The sequence below is a fragment of the Watersipora subatra genome, chromosome 4, assembly GCF_963576615.1.
Source record: "Watersipora subatra chromosome 4, tzWatSuba1.1, whole genome shotgun sequence".
NCBI classification, from domain to species: domain Eukaryota; kingdom Metazoa; phylum Bryozoa; class Gymnolaemata; order Cheilostomatida; family Watersiporidae; genus Watersipora; species Watersipora subatra.
In genome coordinates this window covers 34,877,515-34,903,602 of record NC_088711.1, presented here as the reverse complement: position 1 = coordinate 34,903,602, position 26,088 = coordinate 34,877,515, and the positions used below count along the sequence as shown (strand labels likewise).

Genomic DNA, 26,088 nt, shown 5'->3' with positions numbered 1-26,088 from the left:
AAAAGTATTAAAACTCGGATAACCTTTAGTCTAGCGTTCTTATTCATGTCAGTTTTTCAACCAGAGAAAAGCAGAATTCATGATAAGCAAGTTTAAACAAGCTAGAAAGACTGAGAATCGACAAAGAAGTTGAGTTTTGTGAAGACTTAATACATAGCCTTTAACACAGGCACAAATTTTAACTTTAATTGGAACAGAATATTTCTCTAAATTTTAAAATTCATTGTTAATTCTATGTATTCTTGAAATCTAATCTTTTCCAATGTGTTGGTAGTGATGGAATGTGCAGCCACGATTGCAGTACACTTGTCAATGTAATGAGCCAGTTGCAACTGCTTCGAGCTCTAAAATAGTGCAAATCATAATCCAGCTGCAACTATATTGCTAACACAGTTACTACAAAATCTGGCTGATAAAAGCTGATTGTTTCCATTGGAGTTAGGTGCTCATTTTAGGTTAAGAGAATCTAAAGCCAGTCTATTAATATAACACATTATTGTTTTATTTATAATAAATTTTTTAAATATTTTTTAAGTTACATACATTTTTAATATTAGTTTATGTTATTTAACAGTTTTTAATTTTAAATAACAAACATAATGTAAAACTTAGTTTAATTTCTTTGTTACTGTTTCATAGCATTCTCATAACTAACGCCAAAGCCACAGCTTCGATTTTTTGGCTATTGCACAAGTGGTATTTTAAGACGGGCAATGACTTACCACCCCTTCAAGTAAATTTGTAGCGGGTCGTATATTTTGGTCTATAAAAGACGCTTTCACTTTTATCGGCTAAACTTGATGAAGCTGTTTATGTAGCATCTGGAGTAATAGTAGTAGTGGTAGTAGTAAGGAATGAATGCATGCTATAGATGATTCAGCCCAAGTTCCTACATATTAGAAAGCAGCATTGAAGATCTAAAGCAACAAGACCGTGAGTGGTTAACTTATTTTGTGTTCCATAGATGTGTTTGGTGCTTTTTTTGTGATTGTTTACTTGACTCATTGTAAATGCAGATTTATTATTAATAATTTTATCATTAAGACAAAGTCAATGTTGTAATTAATATAATAAATAATGGAGACGAAAGGTTTTTTAACTGCCAAGCAACTTTAATTTCTGTTGTTTTAACTCTCCAAGCCAAACTTTCAGTTTTAAGTCTACCTTCTTCATCACACTCTCTAACCTCCTCATTGAGCATCCACACTTGTTTTCACTTCAAGTCTGTTAGTTTACCACCCATGGTTTACTATTTTTGTGCCTCTTATAAAAAGCATTCATGTGACTATTTATGACCTGGCAGTCACACTATATCTTAATTAAAAAGTTAAATTAAAAATTGTTTAGGCTTACAGAGCCCTAGATTAATACTTGTGCCATTACATGTACTTCTGCTAATGTGACACGACTAGCTATTGCAGATGTTAGAAGATATGGTGCACACTTGCAAGAATATCGTCTAGATTTTGGCACCAAACAGACCTTTAGTTGTGTCATGACCTCAATCTAGCGCTTGTACTTAATAATACTACAAACTGTGTTTGACACAGGTGTTTGGGAGTTTCTTTGTTATGCTATCTCGTTTTTTTGCAGACGCAGGAGTTGTATGAAAAAGACATCATTAAATTTTTCTGCAAAACTAGCAGGGCTATTGTGGTATGGGCACATGTGAATTGTAATGTGTTTGTATATTATAAATTTAGTTTTGGGGTACCGACTTCTCAAGGCCTTACGTACATTAGATATGCACGTTGTTGCAGTTTTGATTAAGAAATGTTTGGTCACCTTAGACAAGACAGACTCTCAGATTTTCTGTATTTTGTTAATAAACGGATCATACCTAACATCACTGCAAACCGATGACCTTGAAGCTAAACTGTTAGTCTGTTCGGCGGTACTTACTGCTTCAGGCTTCCTGCAATTTTTTACGACGTTATCTCTTTTAAACAAATTATAATTGGTCTAGCTCATCTCAATTTACCAGTGGCCTGGCCACACATCTGTTTTGTGTTTATTGCAATGTGTATTGGCTCATAGCAGCATCTGCTCAAGGCTTTTAGCCAACCATAGGTCATGCTACAGGAAGTCTCTCACAATAAATTAATGTCATCGGCCGTCAGAGAGGCCGACAAAGCGTGCTAGCTATCTGACTATTGATTACTGACTCTAATTATATACTATTAGTATAATTTCTCTTCTTCCTTCAACCTTGGTGTTATTAGAGTGCTGACTTAACAGTTGTTAATAGGAAAACACAAAGCTATGTCTAGTATTAAAATTTATATAACTTTTTATCATAAGTCTCAGACACCTCATAATGTTATGAAACTTGGCTGATTGGAATTTCTTCAACGAAAATGCTTGTTTATTAAACATAATAGCAACAGTGTTTGTTGAAGCTGCTATATAAGTTAGTTTTACATTGTTTAGTTAAATGTAGTTTAAATGTGGTAACATGAATGTATTAGCCTTTTTTATACAATAATAAAAGGTTCACAGTCGAATTATAACTACTTGTACCTTGACAGTCTAGTGTACCGTGAGAGATCATCAGGTGTAATAACTATACATACAATTAGTCCGTGCAGTTGGTTAGTGCCATTGGTAGAGTGTTGGTCCACTCAGTTGAGAATCGTGAGTTCGAATCCTGATGAAAGTGATATTTTTTCTTAACACTTCAAGAGTGTCTGACAGATGAACAGACACGATTGTTAAAGTGAAGATATTATCTATCAAGTTATCAGCTTTGAATGCTGATTTATCTTGTGACAAGTTCAGCGCTCTTGGCTACATATAGACTCCAACCAAAGTGTTATGTAATCAAATGCATGTACTCTATAGCAATCATGCCACTGACATTAAAAGTTGGTAGGTCACCATATTTTTGCTATTAAAGATCCATAATTATAGCCACAAATTTGAAGCCTATCAAAGTCATAACCCTCACTAGTCCACTCCATCCCTAGCGGTGGTTTTACTAGTAAAACAACAATTCTAAAAAATATGTCACTTTTAGAGTTGGGTTCGGAGTTAGGCCTACTCCTAGGGCTGATACTCTGAAAGAAACACCCACCTGGTTAGGCCCAGACTTGGATATTGTACCCCCAATCACCTGGTTGGTCAATTTGGATATTGTACCCCCAATCACCTGGTTGGTCAATTTGAAATACACCCCCTAAACACTGGGAGTTCCCTAGAGGGCGCCCAGGTTCCACGCCCCGCTAAGCATCCAATATGATTCATGCATTATTAAAGCAGAAAAAAAGCTACAAACAAAATTCCCAATTTTATTTAAATACGTTTTTATTTCAGATTTTTCGTTTGTTAATATTGCAAAAATGATCTTTTTTTCTGCTGCAAACGGCTTATTTTTTGTTGCTAACAGAAACCAATATATTTTAGTTTACTATTAGTAAAAAAATTAAACAAAAAAGGCAATTAGCTAACCATAAATCAATTTATAAAAACCGATTGTGTGGCGACATAGTAGTTGCTCTGCCCACTAACGTCAGTATCACAAAACAACAAAATGCCGCTATGCATGCAAAGGGGTTAATAAAACTGATTCCAAACATCAACCATCAGATCATCATTTTCATTTACAAAGGAAAATATAATGAATATCAATGAAGTAAGTATATAATTCATTCTGAGTATATTGCTACAGGGTTGCTAACATGATGCAGTGTCGACTGTCTCTTTTCCCTTCCTTTCCCGTCAGCAAGCAAGCAGCAGCAATCTGCATTAAAATGAAGACTTGAATTTCGGTGTAATTTCTTGGTATTACTTTGGCTGAATAAAACCTCAATGAGCATGGGCCATTTTACTGACTTGGTTGTGGAGACCCCCCCCCCCCCCCCTAGTGTAGCAAATTCACTGACAGTGCCCCATGGTCTGAAAATCCCCCCTAAAACGTGATTTTGGGCCGAACCTAATGGGCCTTTTAGGGGGGGGTATCAGCCCTGGGGGCCTACCCATTACTGACGATATAGCAGTTATTAAATGAATGGCATAAAGCTATTTGACTGGAATCCGACCAGGTTTTAAGATGACAACTGCAATTGTGATTATTCAAAGTTAGGAGTGTTCTTGCTTGAAAACAACTTGACCTAAGTCATGCAAAATGCATTGTTTTTCTATAAAAGTTGGTTAAACTGTCAGTTGATGTTGTTTAGGATGCAGTAGCTTCTCTCCAAAGGCTGGTTTATACTAAGTCAGGTATGCAGATTGTCTAGAGTCTAGACGATTGTCCAAATGGAGTTGCCGCGATATTCACTTGTTTTCTGTGGTATGTTGTCTTGGCTGTTTACATTCCAGCAAACGCTTGACATCTTCAGTTCGGTCTGAACTTTAGTCATAAGTAACAAAAAAAGATTAATATAATATGAGAAATGTGTACAAAATAGCGCAATTTCTGTCATTTATTTAGCTGCAAAATATTGGCTCAACCTTGCTCCTGAGGATTGTTCATTTCAGTTCTCCATACTCAAGAGATCTGTTAAAATGGCGACCTATATTTGTAGTTAGTAAACCTATCCTGCATCACATCCGCGAACGCTTAGTGGTTTCTACCTTATTCTCTGATTGCGGCCTCAAATGACCGAGGTGTATGCATCTTCTAGTGCGATTAATATTTGTGGCAAGGTTGTTGGAATACAGAGAGCCTTAACGTATATAAGTGTGTAGAGAGGGAGAATTCCAAACTCCCCTTTTAGCTGATATCATTAACGATAGAGATTCTGATTTTGTTAAAGTGAGATGAAGCGTAGGAAAACAGATTTTACAAAAGATACATCATGTTGTATAATCGCTACACCACAGAGCCCAACAAGTACAGTTAGTTCAAGATTTCAAGTCCAGCTGTAAATATATGAGTTTACAGAGTTTACATGTATCGTATAGAGCGTTGTATACTACTTCTCTGATAGGCATGACTTTACCGCCAGTGAGGATTGCTTCAGAGGGTCCAGCTGTAAATATATGAGTTTACATGTATCGTATAGAGCGTTGTATACTACTTCTCTGATAGGCATGACTTTACCGCCAGTGAGGATTGCTTCAGAGGGTCCAGCTGTAAATATATGAGTTTACATGTATCGTATAGAGCGTTGTATACTACTTCTCTGATAGGCATGACTTTACCGCCAGTGAGGATTGCTTCAGAGGGTCCAGCTGTAAATATATGAGTTTACATGTATCGTATAGAGCGTTGTATACTACTTCTCTGATAGGCATGACTTTACCGCCAGTGAGGATTGCTTCAGAGGGTCCAGCTGTAAATATATGAGTTTACATGTATCGTATAGAGCGTTGTATACTACTTCTCTGATAGGCATGACTTTACCGCCAGTGAGGATTGCTTCAGAGGGTCCAGCTGTAAATATATGAGTTTACATGTATCGTATAGAGCGTTGTATACTACTTCTCTGATAGGCATGACTTTACCGCCAGTGAGGATTGCTTCAGAGGGTCCAGCTGTAAATATATGAGTTTACATGTATCGTATAGAGCGTTGTATACTACTTCTCTGATAGGCATGACTTTACCGCCAGTGAGGATTGCTTCAGAGGGTCCAGCTGTAAATATATGAGTTTACATGTATCGTATAGAGCGTTGTATACTACTTCTCTGATAGGCATGACTTTACCGCCAGTGAGGATTGCTTCAGAGGGTCCAGCTGTAAATATATGAGTTTACATGTATCGTATAGAGCGTTGTATACTACTTCTCTGATAGGCATGACTTTACCACCAGTGAGGATTGCTTCAGAGGGTCCAGCTGTAAATATATGAGTTTACAGAGTTTACATGTATCGTATAGAGCGTTGTATACTACTTCTCTGATAGGCATGACTTTACCGCCAGTGAGGATTGCTTCAGAGGGTTCATTCAAGATCTGTATGTATAACTTTCTATTGGCATTAGTGATCATTAACAAAATGATGTTTTCTATTATATATCATATTATATGTCAAAAAAGAAGGAAAAATTAAAACTAAAGGACAGAAATCAGGAATTGTTGAGGGAGTTGAACAAACGTGTCTTAAAAGTTGGTAATCTAATGGTATTGCGGCGGATTTGAAATAGTGAGTTGAAGGTTATAGTAACAGAAAGTTTTAGTCTAGGTTGTAAACTAAAATATACAGTGGTGGATGTAGTATGTTGGTGTAACGAAATATACAGTGGTGGATGTAGTATGTTGGTGTAACGAAATATAGTGGTGGATGTAGTATGTTGGTGTAACGAAATATACAGAGGTGGATGTAGAATGTTGGTGTAACGAAATATACAGTGGTGGATATAGTATGTTGGTATAACGAAATATACAGTGGTGGATGTAGTATGTTGGTGTAACGAAATATACAGTGGTGGATATAGTATGTTGGTGTAACGAAATATACAGTGGTGGATGTTAGAGGTGGAACGAGACAGGTTTTTTAAGCTCGAGACGAGACTCGAGACACTGTCTTGTAAAAATTCGAGACTCGAGACACGAGACAGTAAAATAATGAGCATTTGGTGATGATTTCACTACACAAGTACTAGCTACTTGGTATATATAAAATTAATAAAACTCTTTTTAAATTGAGTTTTCACCTGGTGTAAACGATTTAAATACAACATTTTAATAGTGATATGCATGTAGTTTTTGTAAACAAAAGTGACACAAACAGCTCTAAAATACCGAAGTTATATATTCTAAGAATTTTAAGCTTGATTGATCATAATTATTATAAACATATTGCTTTGTGCATGTATATTTTTACCGTCTATTGAATAGTTCTTACTTTTTAATGTAATGTGTAATGAAACCGATAGCCGTCACTCTACAAAGAAATACCGCAACTAAAAGAACACACGATAACACTTTCATTCTTATCGTTTCATTAATGTTAAGTTTTGTTTGTGTATTAGCTGTAGTATGTGAATTATATTTAAATTGTACTCATGAAATTATATTAATTACTGTATACATGCACATGTATATTCTTATATTGAGCTAACAAAACGTCATTGTTAACCGAACACGGACTTTGGTCGACACGGCCTTTCGTTCGTTTCTCTGTGTCCGGGCAAGTTTTACCCGCTATTGGTAGTATATACGTAAAAGAGGCCCGAATTTTATGAAGGGCAGTTGGTGTTTAGACACGATACGATAAAATACAGACATTTTACCCGCAAAAGTCTAATTTATTAAATTGGATTATCCGAAGAGTAATTAGATACGACCCGGTATCTGTTTTAAGGACACAGAACCGAACTAAAAAATAACAGGGCCGTTGTCCGGACTACATGATTAGACTCAGTGGCCAACATAATCAGTAGCAACAGGTAGTAACGGACCGGGTATAACTTTAAAGGCAGTTGCCCGCAATCCATTACAATTTATGGAGTTGTTGCTACCGCAAGAAGCCATGTTTTAACAACCGTGCGCAGGCGCTTTAGTTCTATTTCCTGTCTCGAGTCTGGCAATAGTTAAGTCGAGACGAGACCGATACGAGACAGGTCGATACTCGAGACGTCTCGTGTCTCGTTCCACCTCTAGTGGATGTAGAATGTTGGTGTAACGAAATATACAGTGATGGATGTAGTATGTTGGTGTAACGAAATATACAGTGGTGGATGTAGAATGTTGGTGTAACGAAATATACAGTGGTGGGTGTAGTATATTGGTGTAACGAAATATACAGTGGTGGGTGTAGTATATTGGTGTAACGAAATATACAGTGTTTGTCATTTGTGCGGAAGCTAAATACATCATCTCGGCAGAGTTCACATAGGATTTTGAAACCTGTAGGCCTCCACAAATGCGGATAAATGATGCGGTGTCCTGAGCACTTGAGTGTCTAAGAGGGCTCAATCTAGCTTCTTATGGTTTCTCAGCCTCCTTTCATTTTAAGATGGATTCTTAATTCATTTTTAGCAGCAGGCTTAGTACCTTTAAAACAGTGCATTTTACGTTAAACAATTATTTTCATATTATGTAGACTAGTATCCTCGCAGTCTGGAGTGACGTGAGACATCGTCAGGGCCTAAATGCTATAAGGCGGTTGATTGGGTCAGGTGCTAGAGAGTCGGTCTGCTAAGCCAAAGTTTGAAAATCAAATCCTGTTAAAAGCGCTCGTCTTTTTAACACTCCAAATGTAGCTTTGGACAGACAAACACAGCTCCAAGTATAGTAATGATTTAGTATGATGAATATTTAGCTTCAGCTTTGGTTTGTTATCTAAATGTATTATACGCATATATCTTATAATTCTCCTATGTTTACGTGCCTAGATTAAATATAAATTTGCTATTGGTTCTGAGTTGTACCAACTATATTTGATATATCTGTGCAGTCAGTACATTGGCAGTCCTGTACGTCGTTTGAGATCATCATGTGTATTAGCTACACACACAATTGTTCTACAATATCGAAGGTGGTGGAGTAACACAGTTGGTAGCGTGCCACTCCGCAAATTGGAATATGTGAGTTTGACTCCCATGAGAGGCAATATTATTCCTAACACTCTTAGCGTGGCTTGGGACTGACAAACACGGCTCCTATTATAGTAAAGATCGTTTTCATGTTGTACTCACTGCATCTCACTTCTTAACTGAACATGAATACAAACTCTAATGAATGTTGCATCTATGTAGCCAAGACAACAATTCGTAGTGCGCCATACTCAGGTTTCATATACCTGCTATGGGAGTTGGCGTTTATATTTACATGTACTTCGAAATAATGCAAATTAGTTCATTGCCAGCGCTCCCTAAAAAGAATTTTAACTGATATCGATAGTTTCCTCCTGTTTTGCTACAAGAGGTAAAGTAATGCTCCCGGTTACAGACACGTAGACATTAGAGGTAGCTGCGTACAACTGGATTCATTTGATGTCTCCGTCATTCCATTAGTTGAGATTTTTTACAAAAGATAATGCAATGTAATGTCCATCATATTCTTACAATAATATGTCATCAATATGATGCATCGCAACAAATATATTAAACTTTGCATGTAAATATATAGACATAAGGACCTCTATGCCATGTTTCACCAAAGACAATTATTTATGTCCTGGCGATGCTCTATAGTATGGAATCTCAAAACAATTAGCACTTGTCTTAATCTCAACTACAATTGTCATCCAATTTGGTGAGTTGATGCATCACATGCTGTCTGCCTCTTGTCTAGACAGTAAATTATAAATATACCTCACGTAGCATGTTCCTCTCATGAAATCTTGACTTGTAAAAGCGGTGAAAACTAGCTAACAGTTTTCACTCAATAAAGCACCTAGGTACATGTACTTATTCATAATGTAATCTAGTGTTAAAGAGTTTTCTTTTCTATGTCAGCGCGTCAGCGGCCAGACATTTTGTAATCTTGTTAGTGCACATGTTGGTCTCACTTGTTACAGATATATAAAGGTCACTAGTAGAAATTGGAACTGAGATTGGAACCAATTCTTTTCAGATAATTCTTTGAGTTATTCCGCTATTCTGCCCAAGTCCCTATACATGTACCACCATTTATATTTTGTTATGGTGACATGGTTGTAGCCAAATGTTGGTTTATAATTTTCTAGAGACACTCATGGGATATTATTGTTGGAGAGACAATCTCTAACAGTAAGGAATTTTTTTGTGTTTAAACTGAGCAACTGTCTGAAGTGTTACTTTTTGTACAGGAAATCAAAACAGTCATCTTTGGTTGAACCTCTACAGTGACACTGAATGGATATATTTGAGTTTTTTTACACACTTGTTTTTATTATATCTTTTTTATTGTTGTTATGGTGGTCGCAAGATAATATATTTTTATGTATTTACTGCCGATCATAAAGAAAAAATTTTAATAACTCCGCTCCTTTATTTAGCTATTATCATTGGTAGTTTTATAGTCTCTGGAGAGTTGAATAACTCTTGAATAATTTTGGACATTCTACGTAAAACAAAGCCTCACAATCTTTGTAAATTTTTCAATTTTTCCATTTTACTGTCTTGTACATTTCAACTTTTACTTACTACAGTCAAACTCCTACATACTACAGTCAACCCCTTCTTACTACAGTCAAACCCTTACATACTACAGTCAAACTCCTAAATACTACAATCAAACTTTTTACATACTTCAATCAAACCCCTACATGTTACATTCCAGCCCCTACATGCTACAATATAACCCTTTCATATTACAGTACAACTCCTACATACTGCAGTACAACCCCTACATACTAATCAAACCTTTACATATGAAGCTAAAACATTTAGATATCTGCCATAAAAACTATATCAAAATCATCATATGTTGGATATTTGCTCCACAGCCCAAAAAACCTTACGATAAATATTTATATATTTTATATTTATATATAAGTTGAAAAGTCTATGTCAAGGCTATCATAAGCAAAAGTCTAGTTGTATGATTTTCTACCTCTCCCTTAAACTTTGAGTACAGAACCCTGGTTTCTAGTCAAATCACTGAGGCTCAACCCCTGATGTCTAATGCTTTATAAAAATTAATGTTTGTTATGCTCGCATCCCCGTTCATGGCATTACGACTTGTGTCAAGGAGGGACGCTAATAGACCCACCCTTCTACATCTCTCATATGTCACTAATGCCAATAATCCCTATCAGTTGTATGGCTTGGCTAGTTCCAGATTTTGCCCTGAATTATAGAGAAATGCTAGACAAACGATGTGTTTGTTTACTTGTTTAGTTGGCTATCACTAAGTAAAGTCTAGCAGCTTGTCTCAATTACACTACTTCAAACTTGCTAACAGTTCTCCTCTTCGCCTTTGCGGTTGTTATTAGCTCAGTCGACTTTCTCTCCAGCATTGTACTATTAAACCAATAGAATTCTCGGCCAGATACATGCAGCCATATTCAGTCGGTCAGTTTTTATTTGTTCGAGAGTTTTTTGTCTTGGACCAATTGGCATGTTTGTACAATCAGTAAACATTGATGAGGCTATGGTGCTAGCTCTTTTTACTCCTGCTGGGATCACACATTCGAGCATGGAATGTGAGATCCCAGCAGGTTAGCGATTATAAGTTTTCACTTTTTTTATAAGATGGTAATTACAAATATTTAAAATAGCTAAAAAAACGTGGAGCAATTTCTCTAATTGGAGCAATAACTCCAAATTTCATTATACATTTGGTGTTTATACCTTAGTAACAAGACATTTCAACTTTGATAATAAGTTTGTTTTTAATGGTGTAAATATGAGCAGATGGCTGAGTGCCCAGCGTTGCGCAGATAATAGAATAATTAACTAATAAATTTGAGTAACTTACGCTAGTCTAAAGGCACTGCCACACGCAACGATTTTGTCGTTCATTCTTACTGAAATCACGAAATGAACGAAAAACACAGAATTATTCGGGTTAAATTCACAGAATTGTCTGAGCTGTGCATGCACACCGAAATCGTCGACGAAACGCTTTTAATTGGATAAACAAATAATTAGCGAGCACATTCTAGCAGCTTTTGCTGTTTATATAGTCCAAGGCGCATAACGCGACTCGTAAGAAATTACTAACGTGATTTGCCATAGTAAATACGATGCAACTGACTGATTGCGGTAAAGATGGCAACTCTTTCTACAACGGAACTTTTGCTGCTAAAAAGAAATTGTTATTATTTAAAAAAAAACGATTTGTAGCCATAATGTTCAAACGATAAAGAATCAACAATAGCGTAATCTAGGCAGTTGCATCGGTACTTTTATTGTGTGTAATACATGTTTTGGACTATATAAATTGTAAAAGCTGCTAGAATTGTGCTCGCTAATAATTTGTTTAGCCAATTAAATGCGTTTCGTCGACGATTTCAGTGCGCATGCACAGCTCAGACAATTGACATGACGCGACCTGTCAATCAAACTAACCTATTGACCAATCAGCGTCCAGACACGACGAGGCTTAGCAACCGATGTTGCTATCCGCCATGACCTCCGACAAGCAACAATAGTGAATGTTGTTTTGAATGTCAATTTTGTTTCTATTTTCACCGTTTATTTGACGATTTAAAATCTTGAAACGATGTCAATGGGGTCTTTGTGACTCCGTTGACATCGTTTTCGACTTTGTGACTTAATTTGAATTTCATTACAAATAATTTCTACAAAATATTGACTTCATACAATAAACAGAACAAACATTAACATACATACGTGTACATTATGCTAAGGGCAGAAGTAATCATTATTCCAACAGTCATTTTTTTATCCGAATGAGAAAAATAGCTGGTCACTTGAAACACACATATAAATAATTGGACACAAGTACATTGAAGAGAAATAAATATTGTCAATATATTTCGGCTATATACATATATATATCCAATATATTTAGCTCTAGCGTTGAGCCAGCATTCTGTTCACCACTGCTGGTGGCCACTGTCTTGTACGGCTTGGATGCTAAGTACCCAAGTGGTGTACCCCTTATAGCGGCGAGAAGCTCAATGTTCCTATTCAACAGCTGAACTTTTCTGAAATAAAGTGAAACAGAATGTATTATCACACTTTGTAAATATTTTAGAGATTTAACATTTAAATTTTATTATTATAAGGAACACTTTTTCAATTCATACTTGAAGAATTGTTGAGTATTTATTCATAGCATTGTAACTAAAACACATGTGTTTTATTTATAAACACAGTGTCTTCAATAAAGTGTTGAAACTCACTACTTTTTTTCAATTTTATACCTATTGTCAGTTATATGTCTGCAGTCAGTGGGCGTTTCTTTCGGTCTTCATTTACCAGCCGACTGATGATCATGGAGGACACTGGCTCTGCAATGATTTTTCTCCCCCTTGGCCTGTCCCATTCCTGCAGTTTTGATGTGCAGGCTGGTTCACTGGGAACTTCTTGCAGGCCACTGGTCAGCCAGTCCGTCAACTTGAGAACTAGTCCCAAGACATGGACACATTCCCCTCCAGCTCTAAAATTTGAATGTCTTATTATGAAATAATGGGCCTCAATTAAATTCAATCAAAAATTAAATGTATCAATTGATGCACATCTTGGCAGTAACGTGCCTAAAATAATATCAATAGACATGTTGCACAAAATTCTTAAAATCTCCCATTTGCCATATCAGAAATCGTAAAAAAAAACTGTCAACGTACAAATTATTTGGTCTAATCTTGACAGGTGCTGTACCTGGTATAGATCGGACTCATGGAACGAAAATGAGGCAGTCATGGTGAATATTACTAAAACATACACTTATTTTGGTAAGAATTAAAAATTTAATTTACCCCGCTTTACAAGAACAGTGTGCATCAGTGACCTTCAGCGGCTTCTCATTCTTTCGCTGCGACCGGTATGTTGTCGCCTTTACAGTACTTTCTTCATCATTTTTTTTCGACAAACACATTCACTGATGCAAAGAAACTTTCATTTGCATACTTTCTTCCTTGAATTCGTTGCCTAAGAGTTGGAATATACGGTAAAAAGCTTTCACCAAAATCACTCGGTAAACAATGTAAACTTCGTGTAGCCGCCATTTTAGTTTATGCTTGTCGGAGGTCGACTAGTTGCTTGGTCACGTGACGAGTGGGTGGAGCTACTCTGGGAATCGGCGTCATGTCAATTCTGTGAATTTGGGCCGAATAATTCTGGGCTTTTCGTTCGTTTCGTGATTTCGGTCAGAATGAACCAAAATATCGTTGTGTGGCCGTACCTTAAATCGTTACTATAATAAGAGCCAGAAAGTCAGCTGACATTACACGTCATGTCAAATTGGCTAATAGTATTTTCGCAAGCGCTTTAGAAATATGTGCACAATTATCCTCTAGTAGTTTAGCAAGGACACCGTAACATAGTGGTTTAGCAGGTCTGGCAGACCTGGAGGTCCCGAGTTGAAATACACTGAGATGTGGAGTTTTGTTCTTAGATTGTAATCGCTACCGGGCACACGTTTGGACAGACAGACAAACACTGAGATTTATATATAAAGACAGGCTGGTTGCTTTAATCCTCCACTACGCAGTTTTTTACAAATAACTGAACCTTTATTGACGATGTTTTCAGATGTACAGTTCTTTCGGTTGTAGATAATATATAAGGGCTGCTCATATAAAATGCTATCATCGCTCATTTATAGGCTATAGGCTATCAATATTATACCACCGATCAGCTTCAGTTCCCACATAGAATGGCTCAACAAAGCATTATTTTTCCAAATAAGTATTATATAGTTGTTTTATTATGTTATTTTCAACTAAATTATTAAGTATTATATTGTATTCAATTGTCATACTAAATTATATGCTGTTGTATCAGATTATAGTATATTATGTTCTATTATATTGTGCTATATTATATTGCTGATATGAAAAGGTTTATAGCCGCACCGTATTTAGCTAACAGTTGTTATAGACACTAGAGCCGTATAAATTACTTTTACAGAAGGTAGCAAAAGCAAAAATATATGAGATTAAGAGAGATATTGATTAGTGAGACCTGGTCCATAACACAAATTTGTTTGAAAAAGTCAATATTTTAAAAGATTAGTAAACAATATGTAGTTTTGGCCCGACAGCACATTAACAATGATCGATAGAAATACTATTGATACAATCGCTGCAAAACAATTTTACAGAAAATATTGCTTGTGAAAGAAAGTTGGCTCTGAAAGTGTCAGTCATCTATATGCATAAAATCGTGTGTCTGTCTGTCATATGTCCAATTATAGAGATAAAATATGCTATTGAAAAAGCTGCTTCACACTGGAATTGAACTCATCTGGTTTTGCAGACAGGTGCACTAGCCACTACCCGAAGCAGCCATCTTGTCATACTATGGAATAATTGTGGCATACTTATTAGATCTTCCAATCTTCAATTAATTAAAATAGGCATATTTCATGATTCATCTGGCAAACTTGAACTACTAGTAGAAAAATATGTGCCTTGACTTCCCCAAAGTGCTATAAATATATGTACATGTAGTAGTATGTACATAGTCTAAACTTAATTATACTCATAGCACACACAGAAATAAACAAACACCTTCATTTACAAGTTATAATGGGAAATGTTGTATATGTTGATTAAAAATAAATTTTATGTGCATAAACCTTTTTATTACCCTTACAACCCGGGCATTCCACTAGTAAAATAATATTTATGGCAGACCATTTGTGGACATACAAAAAGTTATTTCCGTTATTTGATAAACACTATAACTAAAAGAATAATGGAATAAGGACACAATTTATGTTGCTGGCCTTCGCATGGCTGCTACAGTTATTATTATTCATCAGCAGAAAGAATGAGGAGTCATGAATTTGATTGAAATAGCTGATTCTTGTGATGCGCCATGCACTACCTGACAAAGATCTAAAATTTACATTTACCAAGGCTAACCTTTATATGTAAAATATATGCATGATTTATGTTAATTTGTAAAGATCACAGTCTAAATTATACTAGCTAATGTTTTGTCAGGAGCTCTTCCTGCACGCTGTCAATCTCCTGCATCAGCATCTCTTTGACAGTAGCTCTACCTGCATGCTGTCCATCTTTTGCATCAGCATCTCTTTGACAGGAGCTCTACCTGCACACTGTCCACCTCCTGCATCAGCATCTCTTTGACAGGTGCTCTACCTGCACGCTGTCGCTCTCTTGCATCAGCATCTCTTTGACAGTAGCTCTACCTGCACACTGTCGGTCTCCTGCATCAGCATCTCTTTGACAGGAGCTCTACCTGCACACTGTCCACTTCCTGCATCAGCATCTCTTTGACAGTAGCTCTACCTGCACGCTGTCCATCTCTTGCATCAGCATCTCTTTGACAGGAGCTCTACCTGCACACTGTCCATCTCCTGCATCAGCATCTCTTTGACAGGAGCTCTACCTGCACACTGTCCACCTCCTGCATCAGCATCTCTTTGACAGGAGTTCTACCTGCACGTTGTCCATCTCCTGCATCAGCACCTCTTTGACAGGAGCTCTACCTGCACACTTTCCATCTCCTGCATCAGCATTCCCTTGAATGCCTTTTAAAGGTTTACTTGCAACAAAATTCCCATTACAGTTATTTGGTATCAAAAGGCTCGCTGTCTTACTCTGATGTGTTGTAGGTGCAAAATATGTAGAAATGTGATTACAAGCTCTTAAAAGCTCAAAACGAACAGTTAATCACAGCCATCACGAAAACGTCGTAGTTTGGAATCTCTCTTAGGTGTCGTGAGAGGGATTTTGGCAAACTGCATATTGGCACCTTCGTTATGCCGGCATATTCAGCACACCTACCGCCAATTTTGGATATCGAGAGAAATTTTTCTTGATGTCATATGTCGAAAAAAAAGTTATATGATGGGTTGAAAAGTCATCGTATTCTACAGCGTAAGGCGGAAAAACCATATAACAGGGTAATCGTAATCTGGGGTACACTGTATATAACTTGAATTTGTTAGCCATGGGTCCTAAGATTGATAACGACGTTGAAAGAAGTAAGAAAATTATTACCATGACAACGAAGCACGAGTTACTAGGTTAATATACTATTTTGTTACTAACTTGTAATATGTACAGTAGGCCTATGTATATAAAATTTTGACGTTTTTTACCATCATGCGTTTGCCTTAAATATTTACTGTGGGTTTCTATATCCCACTATAAGACATTTTCGCCTTATGATGATAACACTGGAACGAATTTATGTCATATAGCCGGGGTCCACTGTACACATTTTTAGATACAGTAGAACCTCGGTTCTCGACCACAATCCGTTCCAGAAGATTGTTCAAAACTGAGTTGTTCGAGATCCGAAACAAGATCCTCCATTAGAATTAATGTATGTAAAGTTTAATCCGTTCCAAGTCGACTTAACGACTTCGGTAAAGTATTTTTTAAACATTTTACACTATAACCTGTACTGTATACTACATAATATAAGTAAAAACCGGTAGCTATAGATCGTGTTTAATTTTAATAAAAGATTTTCTATCTATTATGATGATGAAAAAAGAAAACAAAAAGTAAACATTTCGTATGCTCTGCTCTTGAAACATCGAAAACGTTAAAGGTTGACTTGCAACAAACGTCACATTACAGTTATTTGGTATCAAAAAATTCACCATGTCTTACTCTGTTGTGTTGTAATTGCCAAATATGTGGAAATGTGATTACAAACTCATAAAAGCTCAAAAACGAAAAGCCGCCGTAGATTGGAATCTCTTTATTTCGATGACGTACCCACGAAATTTGGTTATCGTCTTGTCACGTATGTTCTCACGTGAATTGAAAGGCCAATACAAAGCTCAATATGAAACTTATCGTAGTACTAGTTTATGACAAACACTTCGGGTTATACCGAAGACCCCGTATCAAATATAGATGCTCGCTACTTTACAGTTTTTTTCGGCCTGGTCTAATCAACAAGTCGTAATCTGATCATGTGACCCAATACTTCGCAAATAATTTTTGCAGCACTTTTTGATTATCACAGGTGACTAACAGGCTCGTCATGATTATCAGACAACGATATGTACTCCTTTGAGGTAAGGTTAAAAAGTTAAATGAATTTTTACGGTAAGTTATAAGATATCAGTGCTAAAAGTGGCAGCATTACGATGATGATAAAACAGACGCGTAAGAACAGTAGACATGGTTTTATTGAATGCGTGAAGTATATTTGTGAAAATATTTCGACGAATAAGGTTGCATGAAAGTGTAAACAGAATCCATCTCTCACAAATGCGTCACATTTGAGCCGCTTTGGAAAGAGAATCCAAACTACGGCGGTCTCGTGTGGCTGCGATTAACTGTTCGTTTTTGAGCTTTTAAGAGCTTGTAATCACATTTCCACATATTTGGCACCTACAACACAACAGAGTAAGACATGGCGAATCTTATGATACCAAATAACTGTAATGTGAATTTTGTTGCAAGTCAACCTTTAAAGGTTATGATACAAAAATCGCAGAAATTGATAATGAAACAGTAAAAGAATGCAACAGATCAGTTACATCAAAAATCGTGTAAAAAGAAAATAGAAGCAGCAATGGCACATTTACTTCACATCTTTGAAGAAGAATCCTCTTCCAAAACAATTTAGGGTTACTCGACTGGAGGATTTGTTTCTCTAGAAAATCTCTTCGGTAGAGGCGACTTCCTCTCAGATGGCTCCTTTTTGTAAAGAATTTATGACTCGAAACTTCTCCCTTTGTTTGAGAACCTTCCGAATGTGGCTCTTAACAACGTCGTTAAACGTATAAACATGCTGTTTCCTGAGCTGTTCCAAACGTTTAATTCAAATGCGCATGCTCCGGTTCAGTCAAGAACCGAATTTATGGTCGAGATCCGAGACGAATAAGTCTTAATTTTTTTGGTCGAAAACTGAGTTGGTGGAGGACCGAAGCGCTCGAGAACTGAGATTCCATTGTACTGGTTTATTTAGAATCTAGATACACATGTTAAGATATTTGAAAAATACATTTGAACCATAATTGCCACGTACAACTTTTATCGCTTTTTCTAGGTAAACCAGACATGCTGATTCGGATTTTGTAGTCAAAATCAAGATTGGTCCACTAACTTTCAAAGTCTTGAAGGTTTTTTAAAGCCTTTCAATATCCGTCTCGAAAACAACACAATTGGCACAACAATGTTAAATGGCTCATCTACCTTTCAGAAAAAACTGAGATTATTTTGAAGGCTGAATTTAGATAATAATGGGTTTTAAGACACCCATCTCCATCATTCTAAATGGGACTAAACATCCCCAATTTCCGTAGGCTACGTCGTGTATTCATGGGCGGAGCTTGTTGCGCCGAATGCGTTGTTTTCGAGACCGATAATAAAACACTGTAAAAAAACCTTCATTACTCTGAAAGTTGGAAGACCAATCTTTATTTTGAGTACAAAACCAGAATCAGCGTGTCTGCTTTACTTACAAAATACAATAAAAGCTGTACGTGACAGTTATGGTTTAAGCTTTTGCGTAACAACTTTGTCAGGACGTACTCACCCAGCTAGGAGACTGAATGTGCATCACATGGTCACTACAGCTCAAGGACTGAAAGAGATGTTTAATAGAGTGAAATGAGAAAAAAAGGAGAAAGTAGATTTCAAAGTTAACGTTGGCCGCGGGTAGTAAAAACCTTTTCAAAGAGTGTCACATGTTTTCAGTTTATCACATGCTGTTAACCCTTTCACTACCTTCCATGTACAATTTAGCTGTCGGCCTACTGCCAGCCATTTTACCGAAAATTGCCGATTTTGCTTCATGATGTGTATGTAATATTTTTCAATTTCAAACCATCTAGAACATTTTTGTTATATATTTTATTTTGCCAACATATTAACAAACACTACTATGCAAAAAGTTCAATGTATCTATACTCTGTGCATTGATATAGCTATGTGAAGCTACGATTGCTGCGAAGCTAAAATTATCCTCTTCAATGTTCCTTACTCTTACAAAACTATTACTTTCATCACTACCAGAGTCAGTGTTGCTACTTTAATTATTTGTGTAATCTTTAAAATCTGAATATTAAACTGCTATAATGTTGTTAACATAAATAATTCTCTATTTTCTAACTCGGGCGGTACTTACGAAAACCATAATAGCACTAAATAGGTTGAACCCCAGCAAAAAAATTTGTTTTCGAGTTGGAATTTCCCAACAATAAATTAAAATTTCTTCGTTATTTTAGGCTAATTTTATAGAGAATTCTTCAGACAACACTGTCAACACCATAAATGTCCTAAAGATGGTTGGTTATGTTGTCAACGAATAATAAAATTAGGCTACTATGCAATTGCTGGAAAATGCGCAAAGGGCAGTCGACCATAGATTTCGTATAAATGCGCGTACAGCAGTGAAAGGGTTAAACATTTTAAATGGTGTGGCAACAGCGGTCAGCATTTTTAAAGGTAAGAGAGTTGAGAACCTATTTGAGTTTCTATTATGAATGAACGCAAGCTCACCTGATCAGTTGTAGACCAGCTGTCATAAGATATCAGTAACTACCACTGAGTAGTCCTTGTTCATTATAAGCTACGTCAAGAGTATTTAACATTCCGTTGTACAGGTATTTCATGGAAGCAGAAGTGGCCCGGTGATCTAGAACGCCTGACCTAAAAGGGACAGGCTGGGGTTCTAATCCCACAAAAAGCTCACAGAAAGACATATAACCTTAAATTGCTCTCAGCAACTGGGCATGTTTCCAGCCGTTGAGGTTCACTTGTGATTGAACTCAGACTTGTCCAGCCAAGATTATGGAGGTATTGTTTGTGTAATAATATGCTTTAAAACATACACAGACACACAGACATCATACCCAATCTTTGAGGAACACGCATCGTATAGTCATATACAGCTATATCAAGGTGTTAAAAACTTGGCTTCTGAGAATTAGTTTCTGTAGTACAAACACATAAAACTACTCTTGCATCATGTCAATACTGATGTGTGTTGGTATTTGTTGCAAGTTGATAGTCACTAATTAGCCGCTATTATCTAAATGGGGGTTGTGTAATACATATCGTGGGTGTAATGCCTAGAATAACCATGTCTGTTGTCTGTGCATTGCCTCATAGAAACCATATATTCAAGTATGTGTTGCCCTTTCATCATCAATATTAATAGCATAGCTATAAAAGGAAAAGATTTGGAGTCATGTTCTCATCATTGGCTTTTATCATTATTATAGACTCGAAAATTCATTTCACGCCATTAAACATTCTAACATGATAAATTAGCAAACTGATTAAAAGATACTTTCAAAAGAACTGAAGTTTCAATAGCTACTAGTACTCTGGTAGTCTGGGCAGCCTGACAGATCATCAGATATAATAAACGTCTACACAATTATTCCGAGAAGTGGCAAGCCGGTTGATCGGCAAAGGTGTTAGAGCGTCAATTATCAAGCTGAATATCATCAGTTCATATCCTATGTGATGCAATAGTTTTTCCCAACATTTAACCACGGCTTTGGACAGACGGACATACACGGCTCGTATTATAGTAAATATTTCTCCAATCAGCAGTTAAGGTGATTGTTAAAGGTTTCGATACAGATGAGAACTTGTTTGTTCTTGTTCTTGTTTAGGCTAGTTATTGTTTTTGTTGTTGTGTTGTAAGTTGTGTTAGTTTACGGTGTTAATCACGAACATACTAAAATGTTGGTAGGTTATTCTTAAACATATTAAAATGCTGCAATACCATTCTTGAAGATTAAAGCTGTATTCACATTTGCAAACCGAGTTTTTGTGGCTGATCTCTGAACGATTTTATGGCAATCGGCCAGATTTTTTATTCCCACCCGAGTTTGGACCAAGAGTGGGCGATTTTGTCAGATTTAATTTGGAGAGTCAAATAACTTTAGCCGATACATTTTTAGTGAGTCATACTTTGCGTTTTGTTGACTGTTTCCTATTTTGTTTCTCGTGGACGGTTTTAGCAAGTTTACTGATTATTTTGCACTACCTAACCTAGTTCATCACTATTAATGGATAACTATAGAGAGGTTGGTCTTTTGCTAACATAATCTGCTTCAACTATTATAGCAATGGCATAATAATTAAAGCAGATGTTTTAATTATTATACCATTGCTATAATAGTTGAATTCGAGCAATAATTTTGTTGACAACACCCTTCAGGGGTGCTATAAATGGAATTTTTACTCACCAGTAATGCTATGACAAAACATGCGCAAATGTAAAAACAAATACGCGTTCATTTTAAATGACAGTGTGTGACTCGCTGTGAAAGAAATTTCATTGACTACTATAATTAAAAATCGGTCATCAATACGCCACTGCCCGATAAAATTTCTCTCTGGACAAATCGGTCCCAGGCTCGTTTGTTCTGTTCACACGATGTGATTCTTGATCAGGGGCAAAATCGGGCAGAAAATCTGTCTGAAATCTGCTGGTGTGAACTCAGCTTGAACAGCGGCAATTCAACAGTTTTCCATTGAAAAATATTATATCAACAATTTATACCAAAAGAGTTTGACTAGTTTGCAGCTGTAATATAGGTTTTGGCACTGACCGGTTCAAAGTGCTTTTGCTCCTATGCACCTCAATGAATATTGTATAAAAATTCAACATTGAATCCGTATTTGCAGAGATCAACATTTAATGTGTAATCATCTGCAGCAGATGCCAGTCCCACCTGCACCAAGCGTTCGCTATCATTCACAGCCTCCTAGCTCTGCCCTCCTGTCGATGACCACTAAAGTTGCAAGCAGAGGGATAATGAAGTCGGCTGACAGTCGTTAGTCTGGCAGGCTGGTCCTATTATGTAACATACAGTTGCAAAGTTATGTCAGAGAGATGGCTGCCCTGGCAACTGGTCCGCTCTCTATAGTCCAGTGTTCGTTGAACCCAGACTGCATATGCTCTTACATAACCCATATCCTCGCCGTCTCTAATCTTCCATACTCACTTATTGATTAAAGACAGGTTGGTCAGTGCTGATGCGTCTTTCACCGAGCTTGTCTGGTCTGCCTATTAGCTCTGAAAAGTTCCGAATCAAATTTGCTAGGTGAGTCGTACAATATGTTGATATATTGTTATATTAGTCATTTGTAAAATACAATATATGTAATAAAATGTTAAATAAAATTTGTTTGTGATAACTCGCATTTCATGTCTTTCATTGATGTAGTTCTAGGGAAGCAAATAGATCTGCCAGGAACTTGGTTTGTTAGTGATGTCTTGCATGATCTTAATATCATGCTATCGGCGTTCATGTGAACACATTTTCTGACATATAAGAGTATACCAGAGTCTGACATCTCTGTTTTGGTAAATATATATGAAATTGATGAATGAAATGCTAGCGAATTCACTCGTGGTACTACATTTATTGTTTCTGGCAATTGATAGCTTTATTAATTTTTTCTTCCGGGTTTCATACACGTACTCTAAAATCTGTCGGTGACAGAATTCTGACAAAAATTAAAAATGACTATTCATTCACAAATCTTTTAAATGACATTGAATATGGTACATGAGGAGCTGTCATGATGAGTCATCGTGAACATGACATGTATTAGCATTATTGCGAACAATTTCTTTAAAATATTAGATATTTCATAAAACTAAAGAATTGCAATATAGGCTTTAGAAGCCACCAGTTTTTAAGTACCGAATAATGCATTAAATTGCTATTATCATAATCAGGTCAACACATAGGAAATCTGCTAGCTTTGAATTATGTCTACACGACAAGCGTGCGAATAGTGAACGTACCTACATAATGTAACCGTCATACCACAAGTTGGGTTTAAGACATTTTTTGATGACAAGACCTGATATTCTTGCATGGTATCTGTAAGCGCTCTTGATTTTAAAACATGTCTCACCGGTAGTAACCAGTTGCGGCTGCAAGCACCTGATGAAATACAAATACTAGACGGTTAGCTCTGAATCACCCACTGTTCTTCAACACCTTGACAGAGGTTTGTTTTGTTGACAAGATAAGCACCCACCTAATTTTTCTTTAAGTTTCTTTTGTGTTCCCAACAGGAGGGGTCAATGTCCTCTTTTTGAAGCCAGAGACCAAAGCTGAGACCCTGTTTATCATCAGAGAGGCGGTAAAATAGAAGGCTTATCTTCTAGGGCTGCGCTGGTATGTGAGACTTTCATTAATGTTTATAAAATCTTATGAGTCGTGAAACCATGTGACAGGGCCATATATCATTTTGTAACAGGGCGTACTCAGGATCTGACCAACTTGTAGATTCAAGTCCGAGCCATTTATTATAAATATCTTGCATGATGCTGGCTGATATCAATATTTTAAGCGGCTGTAGACTTATTATTGTAAATGCTTGGCATTGCGGGCAGATCAGACTTAGTTTACGCTAAGTTCTTTAGTGAATGAAGATTGGATCGTTCAATTGTGATTATGAGCTTACCAACTGAAAAGCAGCACTTGCGCCACTTTCTTTCTCACACGGAGTTGACCATACTTTCAGGCATGAGCCATATAGTTGACTCCCTTCTAAGGCAATCGCGATGTAATTAATTTATGAGCTGCACAAAAGTGAGGATCCCGACTACCAAAGACCCGACTACCAAAGACCCGACTACCAAAGACCCGACTACCAAAGACCCGACTACCAAAGACCCGACTACCAAAGACCCGACTACCAAAGACACCACGCGTAGGTCTTAGCCTAGTCCGATTTTTATCGATATTAGTTAGAGCTACACTCACACACGTCGCCAGCACATAGTATCGATGTTTGCTGTAGCTACACACGCCAACGCTACTGATTGATGTGTTGGCAAATAGACTGACCAATGAGAATTGGCCTCAGTAATGTAAAGGCTATGATGTCCTTATTGGATCTGTCATTAAGTTACGCAGATATCGTCATGATATAGCTCATGATATAGCGGCGTGTATAATCAACGATATATGATGGAACGAGCATTTGTGTGCAGCTGTTTGCATTTGTATATTTTGCTGAAAGAAAAAAATGGCATACCTTAATAATAAAAATGGCCAAGTACAAAAATACGTGAAGTTCATAACATAAATAAAAATACAGAAATAAGGAATTTAAAGTATTTAATTGTCAAAAGATTATGTGAAATATTTAATAAACAGTTCAAATTTATGCTAGTAGCTGTTGTATATTATGCTACAAGAAAGGGTATATTTGTCTGAATATAAATAGTCAGTTGTGTGAAGCCGTGTTGACATGGTCATTCAGGCTAATCTTTGACAAGATTAGCATGCGTTGGAATTGAATATTATAATCATTGATTTCAGCTAGTCATAGGCCGTTCATTTTTCTACTGCCGTAGACCAGCGTGTTTATTTGTGAACAACTAGTTTGTACAGCCCTTTACAGCTTTATAGCCTTTATAGCTTCAGTAACTTATTTATTTTGATAGTAATCAGTTTTCACACTTTCAGCTTACAATTCGAAAACCTGCAAAATTATTTTTTTCGCAATCGACTAATATGATTGTCATAGTTAAAATTAAAGCGGTCACGACTGCAAACCATGCATCATTTGTAGTAGTGGAAGATTTTTAGAAATTACCGTTTTCATACGTCTAAAGGTCTTCGTATGACCTGTTCTGCCAACGATAAATACTGTAAGAGAATCCTTCTTCAAAGGATTAAATATTTATAAGGTTTCGTGCACCAGAGGACAAAAATTTTCAATATGTAAACATGATGCTATTAGCAGATTTTGATGGCTCGCCGTATCAAGTCATTTTATTATTTTCTGATTTTCAGCAAAAGCAAACACATAATTTGGCCCCCCTTATTCTGAGATGAAACATTTTCTCTTGTTAATGAAGAGAGATTGTCTAAAACAGACTGGCTTGTTGTGTAAGATAGCTGCCATCTATCGGTGCTATTCGTAAGTTGTGTACCTCTGCAAACTTGTTATTTGAAGAAGTCTCGCAGTGTGAACGTGTAGAGACACTTGTCTGAGATTATACTAGTGTTCTTCGCGAAGGCTTCAGTGTTATATTTATTCATTCATCCGCCGCTGTATAAAGACTTCAACCCTTGTGGAGTCTACCCTACTTCTCATTAGCGTATAAGGAAGAAATGCAATCTATCTGTAATACTTTCTCAGTTTTTTACTGTTATTATTTGTTCTACCTCTGTCAAAGGGGTTAGTACTCATCTTCAATCTTTCCTCGTCATGGCATTTACATTGACCTATTTTCACTGAAGTCTACTTCTCTCATCTCTCACTGTTTCTATTTTGTTGATGATGTAAACTTGTGGATTGACTGCATCATGGAAACATAGTGTCTATGTACTTTTAGCAATATGCATAATGTGAAGGAAAGGTGTTTATCTAAAATGTTTAGAGTGAAACAAAACTCTGTATAGCCACAGGAAACAACTTGAGCTTAGCATGGAATCAGAATTTAATGATTTCACCAAAGCTTGTATTTTATATAAGTAGTATTTCTTGGCCATCTGTTTAATTGCTAATTGTTTATCCTTGTGTTTGCCCAGCATTCATACAGCTCGGTTTTATCACCCTCTCACGGCTCTACAACCTGTTTACATTGTAATCAATGGTCTAGTATGCAGATGAGGGCCAGCTCTCAGCCATGATTGAATTCCCACAGCTACACT

The 26,088-nt window shown here is 36.6% G+C and overlaps 1 long non-coding RNA gene across 1 annotated transcript; it reads left to right on the top strand.

Moving 5' to 3' along the window:
* The first annotated feature begins 824 nt into the window (after positions 1-824).
* Positions 825-22,509, top strand: LOC137394978 (uncharacterized). Its single transcript, XR_010978421.1, has 3 exons — positions 825-933; positions 20,047-20,239; positions 22,088-22,509. It is a non-coding gene; the product is annotated as an uncharacterized lncRNA (long non-coding RNA).
* Positions 22,510-26,088: the final 3,579 nt, after the last annotated feature.